Source organism: Culex quinquefasciatus, chromosome 3 (assembly GCF_015732765.1).
Source record: "Culex quinquefasciatus strain JHB chromosome 3, VPISU_Cqui_1.0_pri_paternal, whole genome shotgun sequence".
Classification (NCBI taxonomy): domain Eukaryota; kingdom Metazoa; phylum Arthropoda; class Insecta; order Diptera; family Culicidae; genus Culex; species Culex quinquefasciatus.
Genome location: NC_051863.1, coordinates 65674286 through 65696458, shown reverse-complemented (window position 1 = coordinate 65696458; position 22173 = coordinate 65674286). Strand labels below are relative to the sequence as shown.

Genomic DNA, 22173 nt, shown 5'->3' with positions numbered 1-22173 from the left:
TTTAATGTATTTTCAGATTGTCATAAATCAAGTGAAATGAGAAGTCACTTCAGCTTCGAGGTAAGTGAGTTATATTTATTAGAAAATATTTATACAACCTTGCATCCCCCCTCTCCCCCCCCCGTGATTTTTTTAATCAAATCGTTAGAATCCACTTTTAAGACTTTTGACCATAATTTCCCGGGAATGTTAGTTTGATTAAACAATAGAAATTTAAATTTATCAGTCGCAATAAAATTTAAAAAAAACAATTGGTTTTACAATGAAAACAATATTAGGGTGGTTCACGTTTAAGGTAGCATGTTTTTGGGATTTTGTTTGTCTTCTAAAAAGTTGTTGGGCTTGCCAATTCAAGCAACTTTGTCGAAGACACCAACATTGTATCTCGCATCATCTCAACCAAATTTTAAGAAAGCATTTTTTTTAAACGCAGCAATTCAAGGTTAAGTTTTAGAGAAAAGTGATGTTCGTGGCAGCTTTATAGCTAAAATTCTCATATAATCCCAAAATATTAATAAAAACCGACAATTTGACATTCAATTCAGTGGATAAAATTACATGGAAAAACATATTGCTCACAATTTTCGAATTTCCGTAGGGTGGTCCAATACGCTTGTTGTTTGAAAATTCGACACTTTCAAATGAAGATGTCTCGAGATCCCTAGATGCTAGATCTCCCCTTTCGTATGCAATTTAAATTTGACATGTGCTTTTTCGAAATATTTAACATTTAATTTGCATCTTTTTAAAATAAAATGGCTCAAACTTTTAAACCTTAGGTCCAAATTAACTTGTCATAAAATAATAAGGTGAGGAAGGCAAAAATGAGCTCTAATTGCACAAAGCGACACGGTGCTCAAAATACCTTTATTACGAAAAAAAATGCAATCTGTTGCTGCCGCTGGCAACGGTTTTGGGCGAGGTGGACTGTCCTTCAACTTGAGCGGACTGTAAAAACTCAAGCTTCTTTTGGGAGTTCAATTCCAAGACGAAAACACAGTTTTTCACATTCCTTACACTATAACGAATCTCTGAGCAAAACATGAAAACATTCGCTAATGTAGTTTTCGAGATATAGCTTTTTTAAGATGATTCATCCGATTTTCAATAAGAAATCAAAACAATTTAAATAATTTCAGCATTTCAAAGAATATGCATTCTCAGATTATGATGGATTTTGCCTATTATGGCTAATAAGTATCTCTGGGCAAAGTTTCAGAAGGTTTACAGATGTAGTTCTCGAGATACAGTTTTTTTAAAAATGTTATTTCCGACTTTTTATAAGAAAATATATAAAATCAATGCCATGGCATGAACGCCATCTTCGCTTAAAAACCTGGATAGTGTAAGGCATCGATAGACACCAATGTCCCGGATTGCATTATTTTCATGATAGCGGTATTTTGAGCACCGTAAGCAAAATTTACCACAAATATCATATTTTTCGAAAATACTCAAATTTTCATAATTTGCATCATAGATAAAAAAATTGTAATCCAAAATTTGGTATGCTTTTTCTTTTTTATTACAGTTTTTTAATTATTCAATTTTTTATAAAATACCGTATTTTTTTAAATTGCTAAAATATTCATAATTTGCATTATCAGTATTAAAATGGCTTTCATATAACTACTTGCCAATCTAATGAGTATACTATTGAACGATTTCAAACTGAAGCAAATTTCAATAGAATACGTTATTTTGTGAAAATTTTAGTAATTCATTTTTAAACTCTAAAACAATGAGCAAAATTTCAAACCTTTAGTACCCATATTGCAAATTTTTAAAATTTGAGTTTGAATTTAAAAATGACCGGTATTTTGAAATAATTTTAGTATTTCATTTAATCACTCTAAAACAATGAAAATGCTAGCAAAATGTCAAATTGTTTGATATTTATTGCCCAAACTGAAAATTTACACAATTGGAGTACCTTCAACAAAAAATACGGTATTCTTATGAAAAATTGATTATTTGAAAGCGAAAAATAAACAAAACAATTATTACAAAATATGATAAAGTTAGAATTTTCGCAAAATAAGTTTATTGTTACTGAGTAGTTCTCTCAGATTTCGGTCATTCGGTTTTTTTTTTGTATTTTTTAATCCGACTCAAACTTTTTTGGTGCCTTCGGTATGCCCAAAGAAGCCATTTTGCATCATTAGTTTGTCCATAAAATTTTCCATACAAATTTGGCAGCTGGCCATACAAAAATTATGTATGAAAATTCAAAAATCTGTATCTTTTGAAAGAATTTTTTGATCGATTTGGTGTCTTCGGCAAAGTTGTAGGTATGGATACGGACTACACTGGGAAAAAAATGATGCACGGTAAAAAATTTTTTGGAGTTAAATAAAACTGTTTGTCACTAAAACTTGATTTGCAAAAAAAAAACACTATTTTTATTTTTTGATATGTTTAGGACGACATCAAATGCCAACTTTTCAGATATTTACAAATTGTGCAAAAATCTTAGAGCGAGTTATGAATTTTTCAATCAATACTGTTTTTTTCAAAAAATCGCCAAATTGTTCGCAAACATTTTTCAACTTCATATTTTGATGTAAAATCAAATTTGCAATCAAAAAGTACTTCAAATTTTGATAAATTGCACCGTTTTCAAGTTAAATCCATTTTTAGGTGACTTTTTTGAAAATAGTCGCAGTTTTTCATTTTTTAAAATAAGTGCACATGTTTGCCCACTTTTGAAAAAAATATTTTTGAAACGCTGAGAAAATTTTCTATATTTAGCGTTTTTAGAATTTGTTGATACGACCCTTAGTTGCTGAGATATTGCCATGCAAAGGTTTAAAAACAGGAAAATTGATGTTTTCTAAGTCTCACCCAAACAACACACCATTTTCTAATGTCGATATCTCAGCAGCTAATGGTCCGATTTTCAATGTTAAAATATGAAACATTCGTGAAATTTTTCGATCTTTTCGAAAAAAATGTTTTCAATTTTTTTAAACCAAGACTAACATTTCAAAAGGGCCATACATTCAATATTACGCCCTTTTAAAATGTTAGTCTTGGTTTAAAAAATTTTAAAATATTTTTTTCAAAAAGATCGGAAAATTTCACGACTGTTTCATTTTTTAGCATTGAAAATCGGACCATTAGTTGCTGAGATATCGACATTAGAAAATGGTGTGTTGTTTGGGTGAGACTTAGAAAACATCAATTTTCCTGTTTTTAAACCTTTGCATGGCAATATCTCAGCAACTAAGGGTCGTATCAACAAATTCTAGAAATGCAAAATATAGAGAATTTTCTCAGCTTTTCAAAAATTTTTTTTTTTTCAAAAGTGGGGAAACATGTGCACTAATTTTAAAAATTCAAATCTGCGACTATTTTCAAAAAAGTCACCTAAAAATGGATTTAACTTGAAAACGGTGCACTTCATCAAAATTTGACTGAAGTACTTTTTGATTGCAAATTTGATTTTACATCGAAAAATGAAGTTGGAAAAATTTTGCGGCCAATATTTCGATTTTTTGAAAAAAATAAGTATTGATTAAAAAATTCATAACTCGGTCAATGATTTTTTGCGCAACCTGGAAATTTCTGAAAAGTTGGCATTTTATGTCCTCTAAAACATATCAAAAAAAAAATAGTGTTTTTTTTGCCAATCATGTTTTAGTGACAAAAAATTAAATAAAAAATCACCAAAAAAATTTTACCGTGTATCATTTTTTTTCAGTGTAGTCCGTATCCATACCTACAACTTTGCCGAAGACACCAAATCGATCAAAAAATTGCTTCAAAAGGTACAGATTTTTCATTTTCACACATCATTTTTGTATGGCCAGCTGCCAAATTTGTTTGCAAAATTATATGGACAAACTAATGATGCAAAATGGCTTTTTTGGGCATACCGAAGGCGCCGGATAAAAATATACAAAAAAATCGAATGACCGAAATCTGAGAGAACTGCTCAATTGTAAAAATTTCAATTTATACAAGATATTAGTGAATAAGACTTGCTGCATAAGCCAATCCACTCAACCCGACAATTAATAAATCATACAATAATTACGTGATGAGTTTTCCTACACGGCAAGCCACTAATGACTCATCATCGGAGTTATTTGAAAGGCACTCCACGATGCCATTACTCACAAATGGCTGCTCGCAAACATTGATAAATGAAACACCTCCTTGCGATGCCTTTCATTTGCGAGCATAAGCACCATGTGATTTTTTTTTATACAACCAGAAGGCGGTCTAGTGCCGTTTGAATCATATTCGCGAGCGGTTGAGGAGGATTATGCTTCCGTGATTGCATTGAATCCGATTTCCCACACTCACCCATATGTGATGCCAATCGTGAGTGTGTGTTAGGGTGATCATTTGACGTTCCAAATTGTTAGTGTCTTCAAATATCCTCAATGCTTGCAATCCTTGTAAGGCATTTTATGGATTTAAATAAAACCTTATTCTATTAGGATCACCCTAATTCGGCATGTGTTGGAACGCGCATTTGTTATCACCAACTACAACCCTCCAACTCACAGAAGACAACGATAAATGAATGAATCTGCTTGCTTCCAGAAGGGAGACACAACGTCTACGGGAGCCGGGGAAGCATCGGTTATGTTGCTAGTACTACAACCACTATAGTGCTGCTTCGAGCCGGTATCATAACGTGGACCACACTTGTCCTTCCCCCCCCCCTAGCACGATATCAAATGCATTGAATTTATTCCTTTTATGTGCAAAAACAGACGATAAAACCACCCAGGCAGCGAAACGAGTCCTTCATGCAAAGCCAATATTGGCACGGTTGATAGAAAAAAGTAATTTTACATGGAAATTGATGTAATTTTTCTTTCTTTTAGATCTTTAATCTGGATTAAATTTTCGAACGAGAAATGTATATTCAAGTCTTTTTAGACAAAATGATAAATCAAAAAGTTGAATTGAAGGGATTAGCAAATGATTAGCATCTCTTTTTTTACACAAATTTGCATGTAATGTTTAGTTTTTAATCAAAGTTGGATGCAAGGTTTGTTACCAAAAAAAAAAAAAATATACAAAATGTAAGAAAATTAAATAAAAATCAGAATAACTGAATATCGTAAATGAAACATTTCCAACGGTGCACATTGGCGAATATTTGTGCACCAGTCTACCGGGGGCGGCGCCGGAATGTATGCTTCCGCTTCCTGTCTTGTCCACTGGCGGCGGCGGCGCCGACCACGTTGTTCCCAGGACAAACAGCACTACCTACAAGTGGGCACAACAAAGCCCACCCTCCCCCCCCCCTCCTGTTTGCATGGAAATTCATCAAAATGTGTTGGCTTTGCTGGACGCCATCGAATGCTAATATCATCGGGACCGCCTCTTCAAAATGACAGAACAACGAGGTGTGACGGAGCGCGCAGCTTTTCGGTTGAGTGCCTTTTTCGAGCTATACGCTCAACTGGGAGCAAGGATAAAGTGTCCTCACGCTGGGGGGGGGGGGCGGTTCCCGGCCACGTGTGACAGAATTAATTACGCATGATGGGGCAGTTTGGACGTGTCAGGGGTAATCGACGCTTCGTTCACTTTTAACGCACTACAGTGACGCCTCTAGATCTATCTTTTCATTTAGTGTTTTAAACATCATTCAGACCTTGAGTTATTCTCGTCACTTCAAGCCAATATTTACCTCATCAAAAACGTTGAGGGTTTTTTAGGGAAGCCGCATTCGTTCCCTCTCGTCTGCCACATAAAATAATCAAATTAATGTTTATTGGGAAAACTGTGGAACTGTTTTGCATAGCTTTCGAATCATCTACCACTCTTTCCTTTCTATTACTGGGACCAAACTGTGGTTTCCCAACCAACCACCTAATGCAACATTGTTGCTTGTTTTCTGATGTTTCAAGTTTTTTCTCCATTAAATTTTATCATAACTTTGTAAGTGATACCCACAAAAAAAGGTCGACCCATCTGTTGGCGATGTGTAACTTTGGGATGGTTTCTTGTCAAATTTAGCATAAATTACAGTTCCCAGAACTCGTTCTTTGCAGGAAACCCAATTGATACCAAAACTTCTAGCAACACTTCCGACAATTTTGCCCTCCCCCTCCATAATAGAGCAAGGTCCAACCCAAGGGTGACACATTTTCATTCCAGGGGAAAAGCCCAGAAATTTTAAATTCCACCCCCTCAATTACCACCACCCAAAGAAAATGGGGAAAATAAATTAATTCGTGCGGCGACGACGACGAAGCTGGCAAAACTGAAGGCCAGAAGAAAGTTGTGCCCTTTGAGGGGGGGAGTGAAAATTAGCCAGCCAAAGGACGAGAAAGGTGAGGAGGAGGAGGATGTTTGTCATCTGCTTGCATGGGCTAACGTATTACTGCGGAAACTTTCCAGATGCGATTGAACCTGGGGGGGGGAGGGGGGGGGGGCAAAGTAAAATTTGCTGAACCCAGGAAAAAGATTTCTCTGATAAATGACACGAACTTGGGATAAGGCATGTTTACAACCGGAGTTGGGAATTGTTTGGAAGAGTGAAGTTTGAAGCGATGGAATTGACAGTGGAATTACAAGTTTAAGATTGATTTTTTTTTTTTAGCAAACTAACGACAGTAGTAGACACAGCTAGTTTTGTTTTGTATATTTGACAAGAGATTGTTGCTTTTTAATGTGTGTGTGTTTTTTTTTTAATTTTATTTTAATCATAACAAAACTATTGATTTCTAGCTTTCTTTCTATCTTTTTGATACCGGAAAGCTCGTCCAATTTCCCATAAGTTTGCCTTTGACAGCTTTTTGATTTATATCGTTTTTGTATTTACGTAATTAAATTTACTATCCTGGTTTCTACCACACTGAAAAAAAATATTCTATTTTCAGTTATAAACAATGTAATTAAGCTTATATCTGTAAGCCCTTACAGCCAATTGAAATGCTGTCAAAGGCAAACTTATGGGAAATTGGACGAGTTTTCCGGTTAAAATATTTACGAGACTGACAAACCAAGTCTGTCATACACAGAAAAAAATATGCGAATTTACTCGTCACGGAAAAAATGAATCACATATAAACTCAGTTAATGTAAGCTTGAGATTCGACGTAAACGGTTGAATCACACGTAAAATCATGTTTTTACGTATAATTTGTTGCAATTTACATCAAATTGCATTTAAATTTAAATGTTTAATGACGTGCAAAAGTGTTACATCATAAATGATGTAACATTCGGAAATATTTTTTTGTGTGCATAGAAATTGCCAAAAACCACAAAAAATCCCGTTTTTTCAACATTTTTATTTTTAAAACCGCTATATCTTCCCAAGGATTGACATAGGACAATGGTCAATATGGGATTTTATGTAAAATTGTCTGGAGAATCGAATCCCACTACCGGGTTTGAAAAGTTTTGACCACTTTTCAAAAAAACAGTTTTACTGAATGATTTTTCTATTTTTTTAGGAGAGACATACCATCCTGCATTTTTCGTCAGTCTTTTGGAAACATTTTAGGCTATTTCCTCAAAAATTTTGAACGAAAAAAAATCGTGACATCACCTTTAAATTTATGTTTTAGACATAAAAATCAAAAAATCCCATAGATGTGGCGTGTATTTTTGTTTCAGTGTATTTTTTTCAGAAAGCCCGTCCAATTTCCGACAAGTTTGTCTTTGACCACTTTTTGATACGACGCAACGGCTTCGAGATACAGTAATTTTTAAATTACAAAATACAAAAATATTTAAATACCTTACGCCCTTCTCAAATGTTATTTTCGAGTGCAATTGGATACACAGAAATGGCTTACATAGGCCTAGGATAACATGTCTACAAAGTTTCATTGAAATCGGAGAGGGTCGGGTACAAAAGTACCAGAAAAATTCCAGATTTGAGCTGGAATTGCTCTAATAAAGAATACTAAGAAATTAAAAAAAAACATAGCAGAACAAACAACAACTAGTTTTATTTCATTCTTTTACATAAACAGAATAAAATATTCCTTTATTCCTGATACCAAAACGTGTCATGATAAATGATGTATATTTACATCAGATTCATTGGAAATTTACATTAATTTTTTGGAACAACTCAAATCAACTAATTCTGATTGGCAAATGGGAATGAGAAACTCTACTTGGATTGCAAAAGAAAAAGGGTGTGCCTGAAGAAAGGCCCTCTGAGTATGCTTTGATCACTTCTTTCCTGACTAGCACCTGATCGCTGGCTGTGGCAGAAACGAATAAAAATTTGAATGATTGGGTTTAGTCGTCAACTTGCTGCGATCTGATTATAATTTTCCCCATTTAACACCAGCAGTCATGGGTTGTTATAATCAGCGGTGGTACACTGGACGAATGACAGCTAGTCGTGGCAATTTGAGAATAAAGATATTACTGCGGGCGTCAATAATTAGATTTCACGCGCGGTGAAACGACCGCAAGATAATGGACGCATGACAGCCGCAGAACAAATTTTTGGCTGTTGTCAAAGGTTGCCCTGAGTTTTCAGCTGACTTTTTGGAAAATATTCAAAACAAATCAAGTTGACAGCCAAATCAACGTAGAATTTCAGTTCAACTTGCTGATTTTTACTCTGCGGTAGATAGGCGGCAATAATCTCCTGTCACTCACAGCGAAAGAGAAACGTGATTTTATCTCGCAATAAGCAATATTTCTCAGCAGTCTTATTCGTGAGGTGTTACAGGCAGCGATAAATCGCAAAATTAATCATAGTCGTCAGATTTTCAACACTGGACAGATGCAATAAATGAAGACAGATTTTGTTGGTAATGCCAAAGACCTGGTCGCACATAATAATTTTGGTTACCGTCCAGACTCGATTATCCGAAGGCCTTGGATTTATTTTACTTGGGATAACCGAATAACATTAGATTTTTCATGGCTTATTTTTGATTGTCGAGTTTAAGAAACTACGCTTAAGTGATTAAGATTTTTTTTATTCCGGCGTTTCAAATTTTAGGGCCTCGTGGTTTATGTACGATCCTTTATTGAAATTTAGGTTTTTAAGGTATTTTTTATTCCAAAAATCATTTTTCAAAACAATTGTTTATCACCGCAGTACTCTTACTTTGAGATTTGATCTAAAATCTCGCTATGTACATTTGAAACTAATATAGAATTTTCAAAAAGTCTGATTTTTTCAATATTAAAAAATTATGTCGATGTGGCTGTGTTTTAAGATAAAATCCCTTGAATATCCCAAACTATTTGTGTTACCATAAGTAATCAAAACTCAAAAATAACACAAGGCGCAAGTTGATACACAACGGAGCTGCAACAATCAAATGTAATGCAATTAAACTCAAATTTAAAAGTCAAACTCGCCCTTTTAATTCTCCACCACACGCTGTGATTCCCAGCCGGAGATTATCCCTTCCATCTCGGCTGCATTTTTAAAGCAACATTTGTTCACATTCCCAGCCATTCCCGTCCGACCTTCATTCCAGCAGCAATTTGTCCGCACAATTAACTCATTTTCCGACACCCGGTGGGGGTTAGGGGCGAGAACTCGTCCCGGAGAAAATCCTCCGGACCAGCCTCAACCGTTGGCCCGAGCCAAAGCCCGAGACCCGGTTATCTTCATACCATTTCGCACTATCAGTTTTAATTGTCCCCTGATGGTTCCCTCTGTCTGTGTGCGCAAGTGTCTGTGTGTGTGTGCCGTTTTGCACCTCGTCGGCACCTCCGCAGACCAGGTGAGAATACAGGTGGCCGCCACAATGGTCCCAACTACGGCGTCGCCGGTCTCCGTCCGGTGGTCCTTGTGGGGAAGTGAGGTCGGAAAGGCCAATTCTACTCACGTTCTACAACGCGATTTGCGGATTCTAGTTTGTGACACGGAGGGAAGTTTGCATATATTTTATTCGACTCTTCTGGCTCAGAATTTCCCTCCGTGCCAACTCGTCCACGGAGCAGTATGTTTGTGGTTCATGCGAGTTCAACGAGCGGGGTTTGTCCTTTTCCGTGTTCAATTTTTTTTCCTTCCCTCCGGGGATGAGGTGAAAAGTGAGAAATGGGATTCTCGTCGCTATTGTGAATATAATTTTTCATCTTTTTTTTCCTTCCCCCCGTGTCCCAACCGTCTACCAAGCTTTCGTTCATTTATGGCGCGAGAAAAAAAAGAAGCGAGCTTTTCCGGGGTTCAGGGAAAACGTGATTCGACCGACGACTCCGAGGCTTGCGGGCAAAACTATTATGCAAACTGTCCGGCGACGGTGAAAAATGGATTTTTTATTTAAAATATGAAGATTACTGGGAACTATTGGGTGAGCGAGTTTGTACGTTGTGGGGGGGGGGCGTGTCTGGGAGTTTGCGTTGATGGAGAGTCAATTTTTCATTATTTGGAATAAAATCCCCTGTCTGATGCAGTGAAGGTATTTTTTGTCTTTTTTCATATTGAAGTGATCACTAGAAAATTTAATTAAACATTGTTGGCAATGTCAGATTCAACGGAATTGGTTGAATCAGCTTAATTTAACTTTACAATTTCAGAGCTGAAAACCACCCTCGCAGTTTTGAGTTCATTTTAAAACTTCAAATGACTCCCAACCGAAGACGCCCTGCCAGGACAAATTAAGGGCCCCCGAAAGTGTCGGCAATTCACCCGAAACTGGTTTTCCAAATGGCCGATTCTCAAAAGCCACCACCAATTGAAGAAAGACGCCCAAGTTGGCCATGAATGACGACTGACTGATGTCACCGCCGCGGGGGTGGTCGAAATAGCCTGCTGCGATGTCTGCGCCACCCCCATGCCTACTTGAGATAGTTGTTGTTCCTACAATTGTCGTTGGAAGGAGGCAAAAGTTTATCTTGTTTAGAGCAAAGCTACAAAACTTTGCCAACCAAAAATCCTGCGTCTGACGTGCAGTTCTGCGAGTTTGGGTTGGTCGTCGTCGGAAAATTCCCATGTTTAATCAGTGCCATTTAGGGGAAAGTTTATCCACTCCCTTTGTTGTCATGGTGTTGCCTTCGTTGTTTCGGGAAATGCGTCTCCGATGAAACCCCGCCGGATGTGGCGACCCACTGTGCTGTGCGGTGACATTTACGCTCAAGAGAAAGCTGCTTTTGTACTGTTCAAACTAGGGGAAACTTCTTTATTTTGGAAGTAATGTGATAAATGCACTCATTCGATGTTTTGCCGATTAAGTTTCACGACAAGATAATTAAAGTTTAGTAGCTGATTGGGATGAAATTTGATTCAATTAATTAAACTTTTTCTACCATTTTTAATTGGTATCATTTGAAAATTATATTCAAAACGAAACAACATCTGAAACAGAAACTACCTGAACCTGAACCTGAACCTGAACCTGAACCTGAACCTGAACCTGAACCTGGACCTGAACCTGAACCTGAACCTGAACCTGAACCTGAACCTGAACCTGAACCTGAACCTGAACCTGAACCTGAACCTGAACCTGAACCTGAACCTGAACCTGAACCTGAACCTGAACCTGATCGAAATATAAATGTTGAGGAATGCTCAGAACGTAGTTCGTTTACCCTAAACTTTCGGTGAACTACTAATGTTATGTTTGGTACGTGTGTGCAAATAGAATAAAACAAGCTTCAGTTGCCAAAGCACGATGCATGAGATATCCTTCGCTTTGCAAAAGTGTAATGTTACCGTAATTAAAATGTGTTGGTGTCTGCACATCGGAAAAGCTCCCAACACAAACTTATCCAATTAGTGCCCCGGGGGTGGGAAAAGGAAAAGCTAGATTTATATCGTAATCTAACGAACTTTACAGAAATGCGATGCAGTGCGTTCCCTACTAATGACTTCCTGCAGTTGGACAAAGTCTCGTTACGACACGAGAGTGGAAAAGTTTTCCCTTCGCCAGCTACTTGAAACTTGTAATTTACTTTCAACTTATTGATGACTCACCTTTCTCTCAATAATCCCCCTTCCCTTTGTCGCCCAAAGAGTCATCGATTGCTACTTACTTAACCCGGGCCATAAGTTGCTGCCAACGATATCAATTTTCCCCGTCAACGGCCTAGCCTTCGCAGAAAGGTGATCAAATTTCAATAACCTATCCCCCATCCCCTCTGCGTCTGGAATTTCTCCCTTCTCATCCATATTTACGACAAAGTTGTTGTCAGTTCAAGCTCAACCCTTGGTCCACCCTCCTCCGTCCACGGCGAAGTTCAGATTCTGGATCAGAAGAGCATACGGATTAATTCTTGATCTAACAACCCCCCCTCAACCTCCACACCAACCACTACTTCAAAGTGCTTTCGTACTCAGTTTAATTCCCTTTTCATTTGGCCATCACACTTCTTTTTTGTTTATGTTTACAGCTGCAGTGCAGTTGTGGAAGAGCAGTTCTCTACGTAATCGATTTTTTTTATGAATATGGCAGCTGTTCATACAAAAATGATGCATGAAAATAAAAAAAATCGGTTTATTTTGAAGGAATTTTTTGATCGATTTGGTGTCTTCGCCAAAGTTGTAGGTATGGATAAGGACTACACTAAAAAAAGATACACGTTAAACAAATTTTGGTGATTTTTAATGTCACCTTTTGTCACTATATTGCAAAAAAAACGCACTATTTTTTTCATTTTCTGATATCTTTTAGGGGACATAAAATGCCAACTTTTCAGAAATTTCCAGGTTGTGAAAAAAATCATAAACCGAGTTATGAATTTTTAAATCAATACTTTTTTTTTCAAAAAATCGAAATTTTGGTTGCAAAAAAATTTTAACTTCATTTTTCGATGTAAAATTGCATTTGCAATCAAAAAGTACTGTTGTGAAATTTTGATAAAGTGCATCGTTTCAAGTTAAAGCCATTTTTAGGAAATTTTGAAAAAAAAAGTCTCAGTCATTCATTTTTTCAATTAGTGCCCACTTTTGAAAAAATATTTTATATCCCAGAAATTTGAAAACATAACTTCACCATTTATTGATATGTTATGTAAAATTTTCCTTTGGTCAAAACAGCATTTTAAGTTTTCATACGACCTTTTCAAATGTTAAGCTAGATTTTTGAAACTTGCTACTAAAAAAAACGAAACTATTGGCACTACGCCCCCCGGGGCATGGCCTTCCTCTAACGTGGGATTTCTACTCCAGCGCCTCTGACGAGACAGGAGAAACCGGGACCGACGTTTTACTTCACCATCCGATAGAAGCTCAGTGGATAAGGCGGGAATCGAACCCGCGTCTCATAGCATCATCGGGATCGGCAGCCGAAGCCGCTACCCCTGCGCCACGAGACCCAAACTTGCTACTATTTTTCCCAAATAACCAAACTAATCACTTTTCTTTTGCGTCTAAGACAGCTAAAATCGGATTGAATGGCGCGGAGATGTGAATTTTAGAAAAAAAGTGGTTTTTGCGAAAAATGACGAAAACTGCCATTTTTGGACCACCCTAACACGGAGTAGGTCACCCTAATGGCAAAACGGGTCAAATTATGTTGGCCAAGGAAACCCTAGAAAAATTTTGAGCCCGCTCGGGGAACTTTTTTTGGAATGTTTTCGGGGGGAATTGCTTATAAATATCACAAGTTATCGCGATTTTGACCGAGCCACGTAGCCCAGTGGTAACGCTTCCGCCTCGTAAGCGGTAGATCGTTGTTCAAATCCCGGCTCGGACCAACACAACTGGTGATCTTTTCCCTTCTGGAATCGATTGCTTAGTAAAGGGAAGGTAATGTATCGTCACAAACTGGACCTTATCAGGACACCTTAGGGAGGCAACCTATGGAATGTTAACATTAACCTTAACATGTTAACATTAAGTTGAGAATGAAACTGCCACTGAATCCGCTTTGTAAATGCCGGCCCCGATACTCTTCAAGGGTGTTCCCCTCAGGAACAGGGAAAGATTTACTACTTAACTTATCGCGATTTTACGAAAAAAAAAGTTTTGAAAATGTTACTTTTTCCCGAGCAGACGGAAATAACTTGGGAACAACATTTTTTGCTATTTGAAAATACTAGGCCAACAACATTTGTCTGCTCTACAATTTTGTAGAACATTGTTACACTCTAAAAAATACCCAAGCAAAGTTAGAAAAAACACGACATTTTAAAATGAAAAATTTTGTTCTAAAAGATAGAATGACCCTTCTAGGTCAATGTAGACTCGAAAAGTACATTAAATTTCCCATAAAATGACATGTTCCAAAAAAATTACAGTTGAGTAACGGAAAATGGCAGAGTTATTTACTGTTTTTTCGGGATTCTGAGTACGCCATCAAATTGGCAGTCTAATTTTACATAAAAGTTCATTTGACACAAAATTTCTATCTCATCGCCGTTTCAGGAAGCAAATGATTGAAAAACACCTTTTTTCGCATGTTCAAAAATGAAAGGGGTCGTACCACGCCTCCGTCACGAGATATCAAAAAACGGGCCTCGGATTCGTGATCAGGGACAACAGTTACCCCTTAGGACAAAGTTTCACGCAAATCGAAGAAGGGTCGGGGCAATTTTTTCCGATTTCTTGTGAGTTGGTAGAGAATTTCCCTAATATTTTTTTTACATTGTTTAGATGTTTTGAAACTTTTGCCTCTTATTTAATCGCTGGTTTTCTCTTTTGCCTTTCTTACTATTTTTGTGTTGCATTCAAAGTATGTTTTTCATTTGATATATTTTTTTATTTTTAAATGCTTTCTTTTCTCTTTTTTAAACTGTTTTTCTACGTCTGTTTTCTCATTTTCGCTCGTTTTTTCTTAATTTTGAGATTTGCTGAAATGGGGACGACAATATAAAAGTAAGTATTAAAGTAATATTGATTTTTTTTTTATTATTACGGTATTATTTTTTTTCTTAATAGTATTCTCGACTGAACCAATAGTTTATCTTCCTTTTTCTTAAACGTGCGTTAAAATATTTACTATTTTAATGTTCCTTTTTCCCACAATATAAATATTTTCTTTAAAATATGGATGGTGTGACTCCTTTCCAATGATTCTACTTAATGTTCTTACTTAATTACAGAAATTCTATATGAAAGTTAAAGAAACAAATAAAAGTGATTCGATTTGGCTTAAAATTGGAATGAGGATTCCCTAGCCCAAATAATGAGATCCTTTTTTTTGTCGTTAGGGTGACCTACGCCATGTTAGGGTGGTCCAAAAATAACCATTTCATCGATTTTTGCAAAAACTAAATTTTTCATGAAATCTGTCTTGGACGCAAATCAAAGTCGACTAGTTGGAATTTCATGTTAAAATAAATATAAGTTCGAAAAATTTATCCTTATTTTTGAAAAAGTCATATGAAAACTTCAAATGCCGTTTGGCCGTCATATGAATATGCAGGATTTTAGAAAATCTTTTATGCATTTTGAAAAATACTTTTTTAACCGGTACAACAATCGATTAAGTTAAATCTAAATTTTTCGCTGAATCAGTTTACTTCTAATAAAAAAATGACTATTTCCTTACAATTAATGCAAAATATTGAAAATTTTGACACAGATTTCTCACTCAGAAAATTTTAAGATGATTGATTTCTGAAATCTGTATTTTACAGATTTTTAAATTACAAAAATCAGTTTATTTCACAAATGATTGAATTTGTAAAAAAGTACAATTTAGTAATTCAATGATTTCAATAATGAAAAATAGCTTTTTCATATCATGAAAAAACATCAATCTACTTTTAAAAGTACAAAAGTTTCTTTTAAAGCAGGTGTGCTCAAAGTTTATAAATGGCGGGCTAAATTTGAAGCTCACATGAGTTTGCGGGACAAATGAGAAAAATTGAAAATAAATGTTGGAGTATTTTGGAATTTCAGATAATTTTAAAGCGTTTTCGTCATTAATATATTTATTATTCAATTGATTTCATTTCATTGAAATCAGAAAATCAAAAAAAAAATCAAGACATTTTTTTATCTGATTTTTATTGTAACTTTCGTGCCTCAACAATCAATGAAATCAATACAATATTTTTGACTACATAAAATCGTGATTTCACAAATATAATGAAAATTAAAAGTGTTTAGAAGAAAGCATTTCTTTTTCAACTGACTTTATTTTTCTTAAATGTTTAGATAAATGTTAGAAGGGTGACACAAATTTGAGAAATTAAGTAGTTTTATCTTTAAATAATGTACAACTTTAATAATGATAAATCTTGGGTCTTTTTCAATCAAATTTCATTCTGCCTTAATCATATGTCAGGTACTCAGATCCGTAACCCACACATTATGAGTTCATAATGTAACATACGTAATGATTTTTGAATAATTATATAACTTTATTTTAGCTCTTTACAGTTTCCTGTTTTGATCAATTTCGAACGTACTACAACTCATTTCCAAAAATGTTTGATGAAAATTCGGCAAAATTTACTTTTTTCAATCACATTTAAACGTGTTTCTTATATTGTATCAATAAGATAGATTTTTCAACACAATATTTGTTTTATTCAATCGGGAGTAAAAAAGTATGGACAAATCATTAGGTTTTATATTAAGAAAAAATAATCTTAAATTTAAGGAATTATAATATCACTTACAAATGCTTCAAAGGGCCTTGTTACATGATCATTCAAAATGGTCCCGCGGGCCACAAAAAATCACTTCGCGGGCCATACTTTGGTCACCCCTGTTTTAAAGCTAAGAATTGAACATGAAATAGACAAAAAATAATGTATAACATTATGTTCAACGTTCAACGCTAAACTATCCAGACATTTCAAAATTATATGGTATGTGAGGTTCTTTTCTTGTTCACTTCATCAAAAAAAAGTAAATAAAATAATCAATGATTCCGATTTCCCAATCACTTTCAATTTCTTTAGTTGAATTTTTAAATCTCAACCATCATAAAACCCAAACAATCGACATTCTCCAAGGAAAAAAAAGGAAAATCGATACGCCCTCAATCTACCCACTTTACATCGACATGCAACGACTGGCAACGCCATCCACAACCAAAACGAGGACAATGCCTTTATTTTCGAAAGTGAAAGAAGACGAAAATTTCCATTTCGTTTGACGACCTTTTTTTCGCTCCTACATCCACCCACCCCCGCAAACATAAGGACCACTTTACAAACACTGAAAGCCGTTTTGTCATCAAGTGACGAAACATTCCTCGCGCGTCAAACGAGACAGACACCTTCGTGCAACCAATACCACCACCACCAACAACACGAGGTTCTTTGTTGTTCAGGCTAGTTGGTGTTGAAATTATTGTCGCTGCTCATCCATGCATGAAACAATAGAAACACACACAACCGCACATACATTTGGTGATGTCTGCGAAATGACATCCTGCCTTTGAAATGCTTGCATTATGCTGTTTTGTCTTATTTTCATGGAATAATAAAAATATTAAAAGTTAAAAAAATCAAATCAATCAAACTGGCACCACTGCACACAAAAGTATTGAGAAACTAGCAGCACTGCAATTGTTCAAACATGGAAGTTGTTCGCTTTCAAGCAGTTTTGAAGTACAATTTATTGAGTGTAATCGAGTAAAAAATACCTTTTATTGAAAAAAGCATTTGATTCCTTTTATAACTAAAATAGAAATTGCTTATAGGTCAAATATGCACAATGTCTATCCAAGTGACATTCCGAGAAGTTTGGTTGAGTTGGGTTCAGGATCTCAACTTCAGCTGTCGACAGAAACTGTCAGACTTAACTACACACACTTGCACATTCACCCAAACACGTGACGGTATTTAAGGGCGAAAGTGACGCAATGCGCGCGTCCGTCGTTTGTTAGCCAGGTTGAAATGCGAAACTTGTCCAGCTTTGGGGATGGTGGTGGTGGTAGATGAGGCGTTGGAATGTTATGTACGAACTCAAACTCTCCAAACACCACTGGCAACGTGATATGCGATTGTGCGATGAGCATTGTCAGAAACACACACGCTCTCGTTTGAGAGTTTGGGATACAACATTGGCTTGAAATGGGGAAAATTAACGGTTCGAGGAACATTGGATTGTACAGTGAAAGGTTTTATATAATTGATAGAAGATTTACATTTGCATTTACTTGAATTCAATTCATACAAAATTATTCAAGTTGAAAAAAATGCTAAACCCTTCCCGAAGAATATATTATGCTATCTTGCTACTGGAAATGTTGATTTATACCTTTATGACTAGTTTTAAGCACCTTGTTTCTTTTGCCAGGAGCAAGACAGGACCTTCATTTTCTCGGGACATTTTTTGTTTTTCAATTTTAACGCATTTGTATTAGTTTTTCAACTGGCAGAAAATTCAATTTACAATAATCAACTAACAAAAAGTCACATATAACATTGAATTACTTTGCGGAAATCCGGGTATGTACAAATCGGTACCAAATTTTAGGAGGTTGTTTTGTTGTTTATTTTGCCGTCTTTTCAGACTTGATTTTATCTTACTAACTAAGTAACAATATTTTACTTCTAAACACAGACTTACTGCACAAATTAAAGTCAAAATGTTCTAAAATACTCGGATGATTAAACTTCCTACAACAGGCGTCAAGAGGGTTGTGATGTCCATAGTTGGTCGTGTGTCTCGGTATAGAAAGTAGCTGGTAGTTACGAAGCTCTCTCGACGGCACCCGGATGTGTACCTCTTCCAGCAGCTCACTACAGTCGATATTGTTCCGCAAAACGTCAAATACAAACAGTCGTTGAAGTAGATTCCTCCTGTGTTGAAGTGTTGGCAAGCCGACCAGCGCGCACAGATCCGAGTAGGGTGCCAAAGTGCCAGGGTCGTTCCAGGGCAACACTCGAGCAGCAAATCTCACGAACCGACGCTGGATGCTCTCGATCTTCTGCTGGTGGACGGCGTAATACGGTGCCCACACCGGTACGGCGTACTCCAATACACTGCGGACCAGCGAAAGGTACAGGGTTTTCAAGACTCTAAGGTCAGTGAAGCCAGCTGCATTTCGTCGGAGAAAACCAAGCATAGCGTAGGATTTGGCCACGGAGATGGAGACGTGCTTGTTGAATTCCATCTTGCAGTCAATCGTGACGCCTAAGTCCACGATGGATTGAACTCGTTCAAGTGCTGATTGATCCATGTTGTACTCAGCTAGGATTGGCCTCCGGATCCTGTAGAACGAGATCAGTTTGCACTTTTTCTCGTTCACTTCCATTCCATTTTGAGCGCACCATCGAAGCAGCGTGTTGATGTCGTTCTGAAGCGCACGAACGTCACCGTCATCGCTAATTTGTCGGAAGATTTTGAGGTCGTCGGCGTAGAGTAGCTTACTCGACTGAAGACGGGAGCACAAATCGTTGATGAACAGCACGAAGATCAGCGGCCCGAGATGACTTCCTTGGGAACACCAGAGTGGATATCGTAACCGGACGAGAGGGAACCGGCAACCTTTACGTAAGCGGAGCGGTTGGACAGGTACGAGTTTAGCCAACGTGTGACCCAGTCAGGTAGGCCGAGCGCCGTCAGTTTGGCGATCGTAAGCTTGTGCGGGACTCGATCGAAGGCCTTGGCGAAGTCGACGTAGATCGCATCAACTTGTTGTCGTTTCTCCATCCTCCGGATTATCCAGTTTGTATAAGCCATCAGATTGGACGTGGTAGATCGCTGCTTCATGAAGCCGTGCTGGAATTCCGAGACGATGTTTTTCACGGACGGGTAAATGTGGTCAACAAGCAACTTTTCCAGGACCTTAGCCAAACAGTTCAGTATTGAGATCGACCGGTAATTCTCAATTTTGCTTCGACTACCCGATTTGTGAATCGGGGTTATTGAGGCGACCTTCCACTCCGACGGGAAGACACCTTCGGAAAGCGAGCGGTTAAAAATGCTTGTGACGGGACGGGCAAGCGAGTTGCAACAGTTCTTGACGACGGATGGTGGGATCCGGTCGGGTCCCGGGCCTTTTGCTGCATCCACAGAGCTTAAAGCTGTCTTGACTTCCGCGACCGAAACAGTTAGCAACGGGAGGTTGATGTTGAATGTCACAAGTTCGTTAAGCTGCTCTGCGGTGACCGTGGGTTCAGTCGGGCTGTGAACGGATTCGAAAACCGTGCAAAAAGGTTGGCGGCTGCCTCCGGAGAAGTTGACTTTTCCTCGCGATACGACATCTCTGTTGGTATTTCACCCATCTGCTTCCTCTCCTTGACATACGACCAGAAGTTCTTTGGATTGGACTGGAGACTGTCCTGGACTCCCGCGATGTAGTTCCGGTAGCTAGTATCCTGCTGCTCCGCAAATTCGGTTTCGAGGTAGGAAAGTGTGACCTTGTTCCCCCACGAACTTCGAAGCAGGAACCGTTTACGTGCCTTCCGCAATTGGTTGCGTAAGTTTCGAAGGTGCGCATTCCACCAAGGTGGCGTTCTGGAAGGACAGTGGAATCGCCTGGCCCGAACTGGTACTGTGTCGCGTAGAACGTTGAGCAGCTTGTCATAGAACTCCGCGACGGCGCCATCGATTGAGCTCGCTGTATCCATCGTACTCCAATCAGCAGCTTCCAACCTTGAATTCAATGTTTCGAAGTCACAACGATTGAAGTCAAACTCTTGAATATCCTGATCGATCGGTTCGGAACCGGACGGGCGAGTGCTGGTCTCCAGTTTCAGAACGAATGGGGATGTGGAGCGTCTACCGGCAGGAGCGAATTTGGGGGCTGTAAAGCTCAAAAGCTGCCGCATCATTAACAAAAGCGAGATCTAATATACGATCGGCGTTGTTTAGCAGGAAGTTCATTTGCACCAGACCGTTGGACAGTAGGGTTTCGGTGAGAGCCACCTCTGAATCCGACGACGCGTTTGCGGGAAGAAAGCCGCCGACATCTTCATCAAAACCCAGACGAGATCTGGCAAGTTGTAGTCCCCGAGAACAGCCACCACGTCTCGATCTGTTGCTTGCTCGAGTATTCGTTGAACGGATTCAGCGTGAATGGTGTACACGTCGGTGGTAGAGCGTGGCCGGATGTAAATTCCGCAAACGTATAGCGCGTAGGAGTGGAAGTTGATACGAACTGTAGACTGCTCCAACTGTTCGCAGTTTGACAGTTCAACCTCTCTAGCTCCAAGGCCGCTTTTGACAGCAACAAGTGTACCTCCTCCACGGGCTGCGCTGGACGTTGCGGCATTTCTGTCGAGTCGGAAGATCTTGTAGTTCGCGGAAAATTCTGAGTCCAAAATTTTGCCGTGCAGCCAGGTTTCGGTGAGGACTACTACGTCGTAGTCGCTGGACAATAGGGCAAGCCGCAGTTTATCCGTTTTAGTCCGCATGCCTCGGATGTTCTGGTAGTAGATGGTCAGGTGGTGTGGCGGGCTGCAAGCCGGAAAATTGTCAGGACGATAAAAACTGTGGATTCGGAATACTCGCCTGGAGTTGATTGTTGGAAGACCCCCTCACGACTTCCGAGCGCAGGGCCGGGACGACTTGGCTGGCCGCTGGCTGGTAGCGCGACTGCGCCGGAGCGATTGGGGGCTTCCATGGTGCTTTCTGACAGGCGTCCCGGTGTTGGCAGCGCAGCATAGGCATGGTCCGTAGATGAGGTATCCGTCTGATGCGAAACCGTGGCAGTTTCCGCCGACGACGGCGACAGACGTTGCGTTGATTCAGGATAGGAAGTGGTGCTGAAAGTTGGAAAGCGTTTGGGTGCGGAAGCGTTGCTAATATACGGGTACTTGCCTGTGAGGCAAGGTTGGCGACTCCTATCTCGCACTCCGTCCACAGGACCGGGACAGGTTGTGTCGGCAGCGGCAAACGGGGTGCAACTGTGACGGATGGAGTAGGAGTCGCCATGTTGCCTTGCTTCGTATATCCCGGTCTTAGCCCGACGTCGAGTTCGCTGCGACTGGAGGTCCTCTGGGAGTTGTAGACGTGTCCATGTCCTCCGTTCCGCGCTCCCCCTGTGGTGCTATCGGGTTGCCCGCTACCACCAGCGGCTTTAGCACTGCCGATTTCCCCGTCAGCATGACCACGTTTTTTGTCCTGCCCTCGAATTCACGGACTGTGAGGTTTTCCGGCCACGTACCGTGCTCAAAGGCAACTTGCTTGAATTCCGGTCTGACGCTGACTTTGAAGGATACGAAGGAAAGCGTGGACAGATCTTTCCCCTTCGGGACCAGCTTCTGGACCTTCGGCAAATCTTCCATGTCCAAAAACTCACGGACCAGCTGGGCGACATCGTCTTCGGAGGTGGTTGGTGCAAAAGCCGATAGGTACAGGTGAACCAGCTCATCGTCTCCCTCGTCAGAAATATCCACCGTTTGCATCGTGACGTTGAGCGTTTT

General features: G+C 38.7%; 1 protein-coding gene across 1 annotated transcript in view; it reads left to right on the top strand.

Moving 5' to 3' along the window:
• LOC6032562 (protein tincar) overlaps nucleotides 1-22173 on the top strand; it is a 283715-nt gene that overhangs the window by 116060 nt on the left and 145482 nt on the right. The window contains exon 4 of the mRNA XM_038261860.1: nucleotides 17-60. The gene's annotated coding sequence lies outside the window, so the exon portion shown is untranslated. The remainder of the gene's footprint in view (nucleotides 1-16; nucleotides 61-22173) is intronic.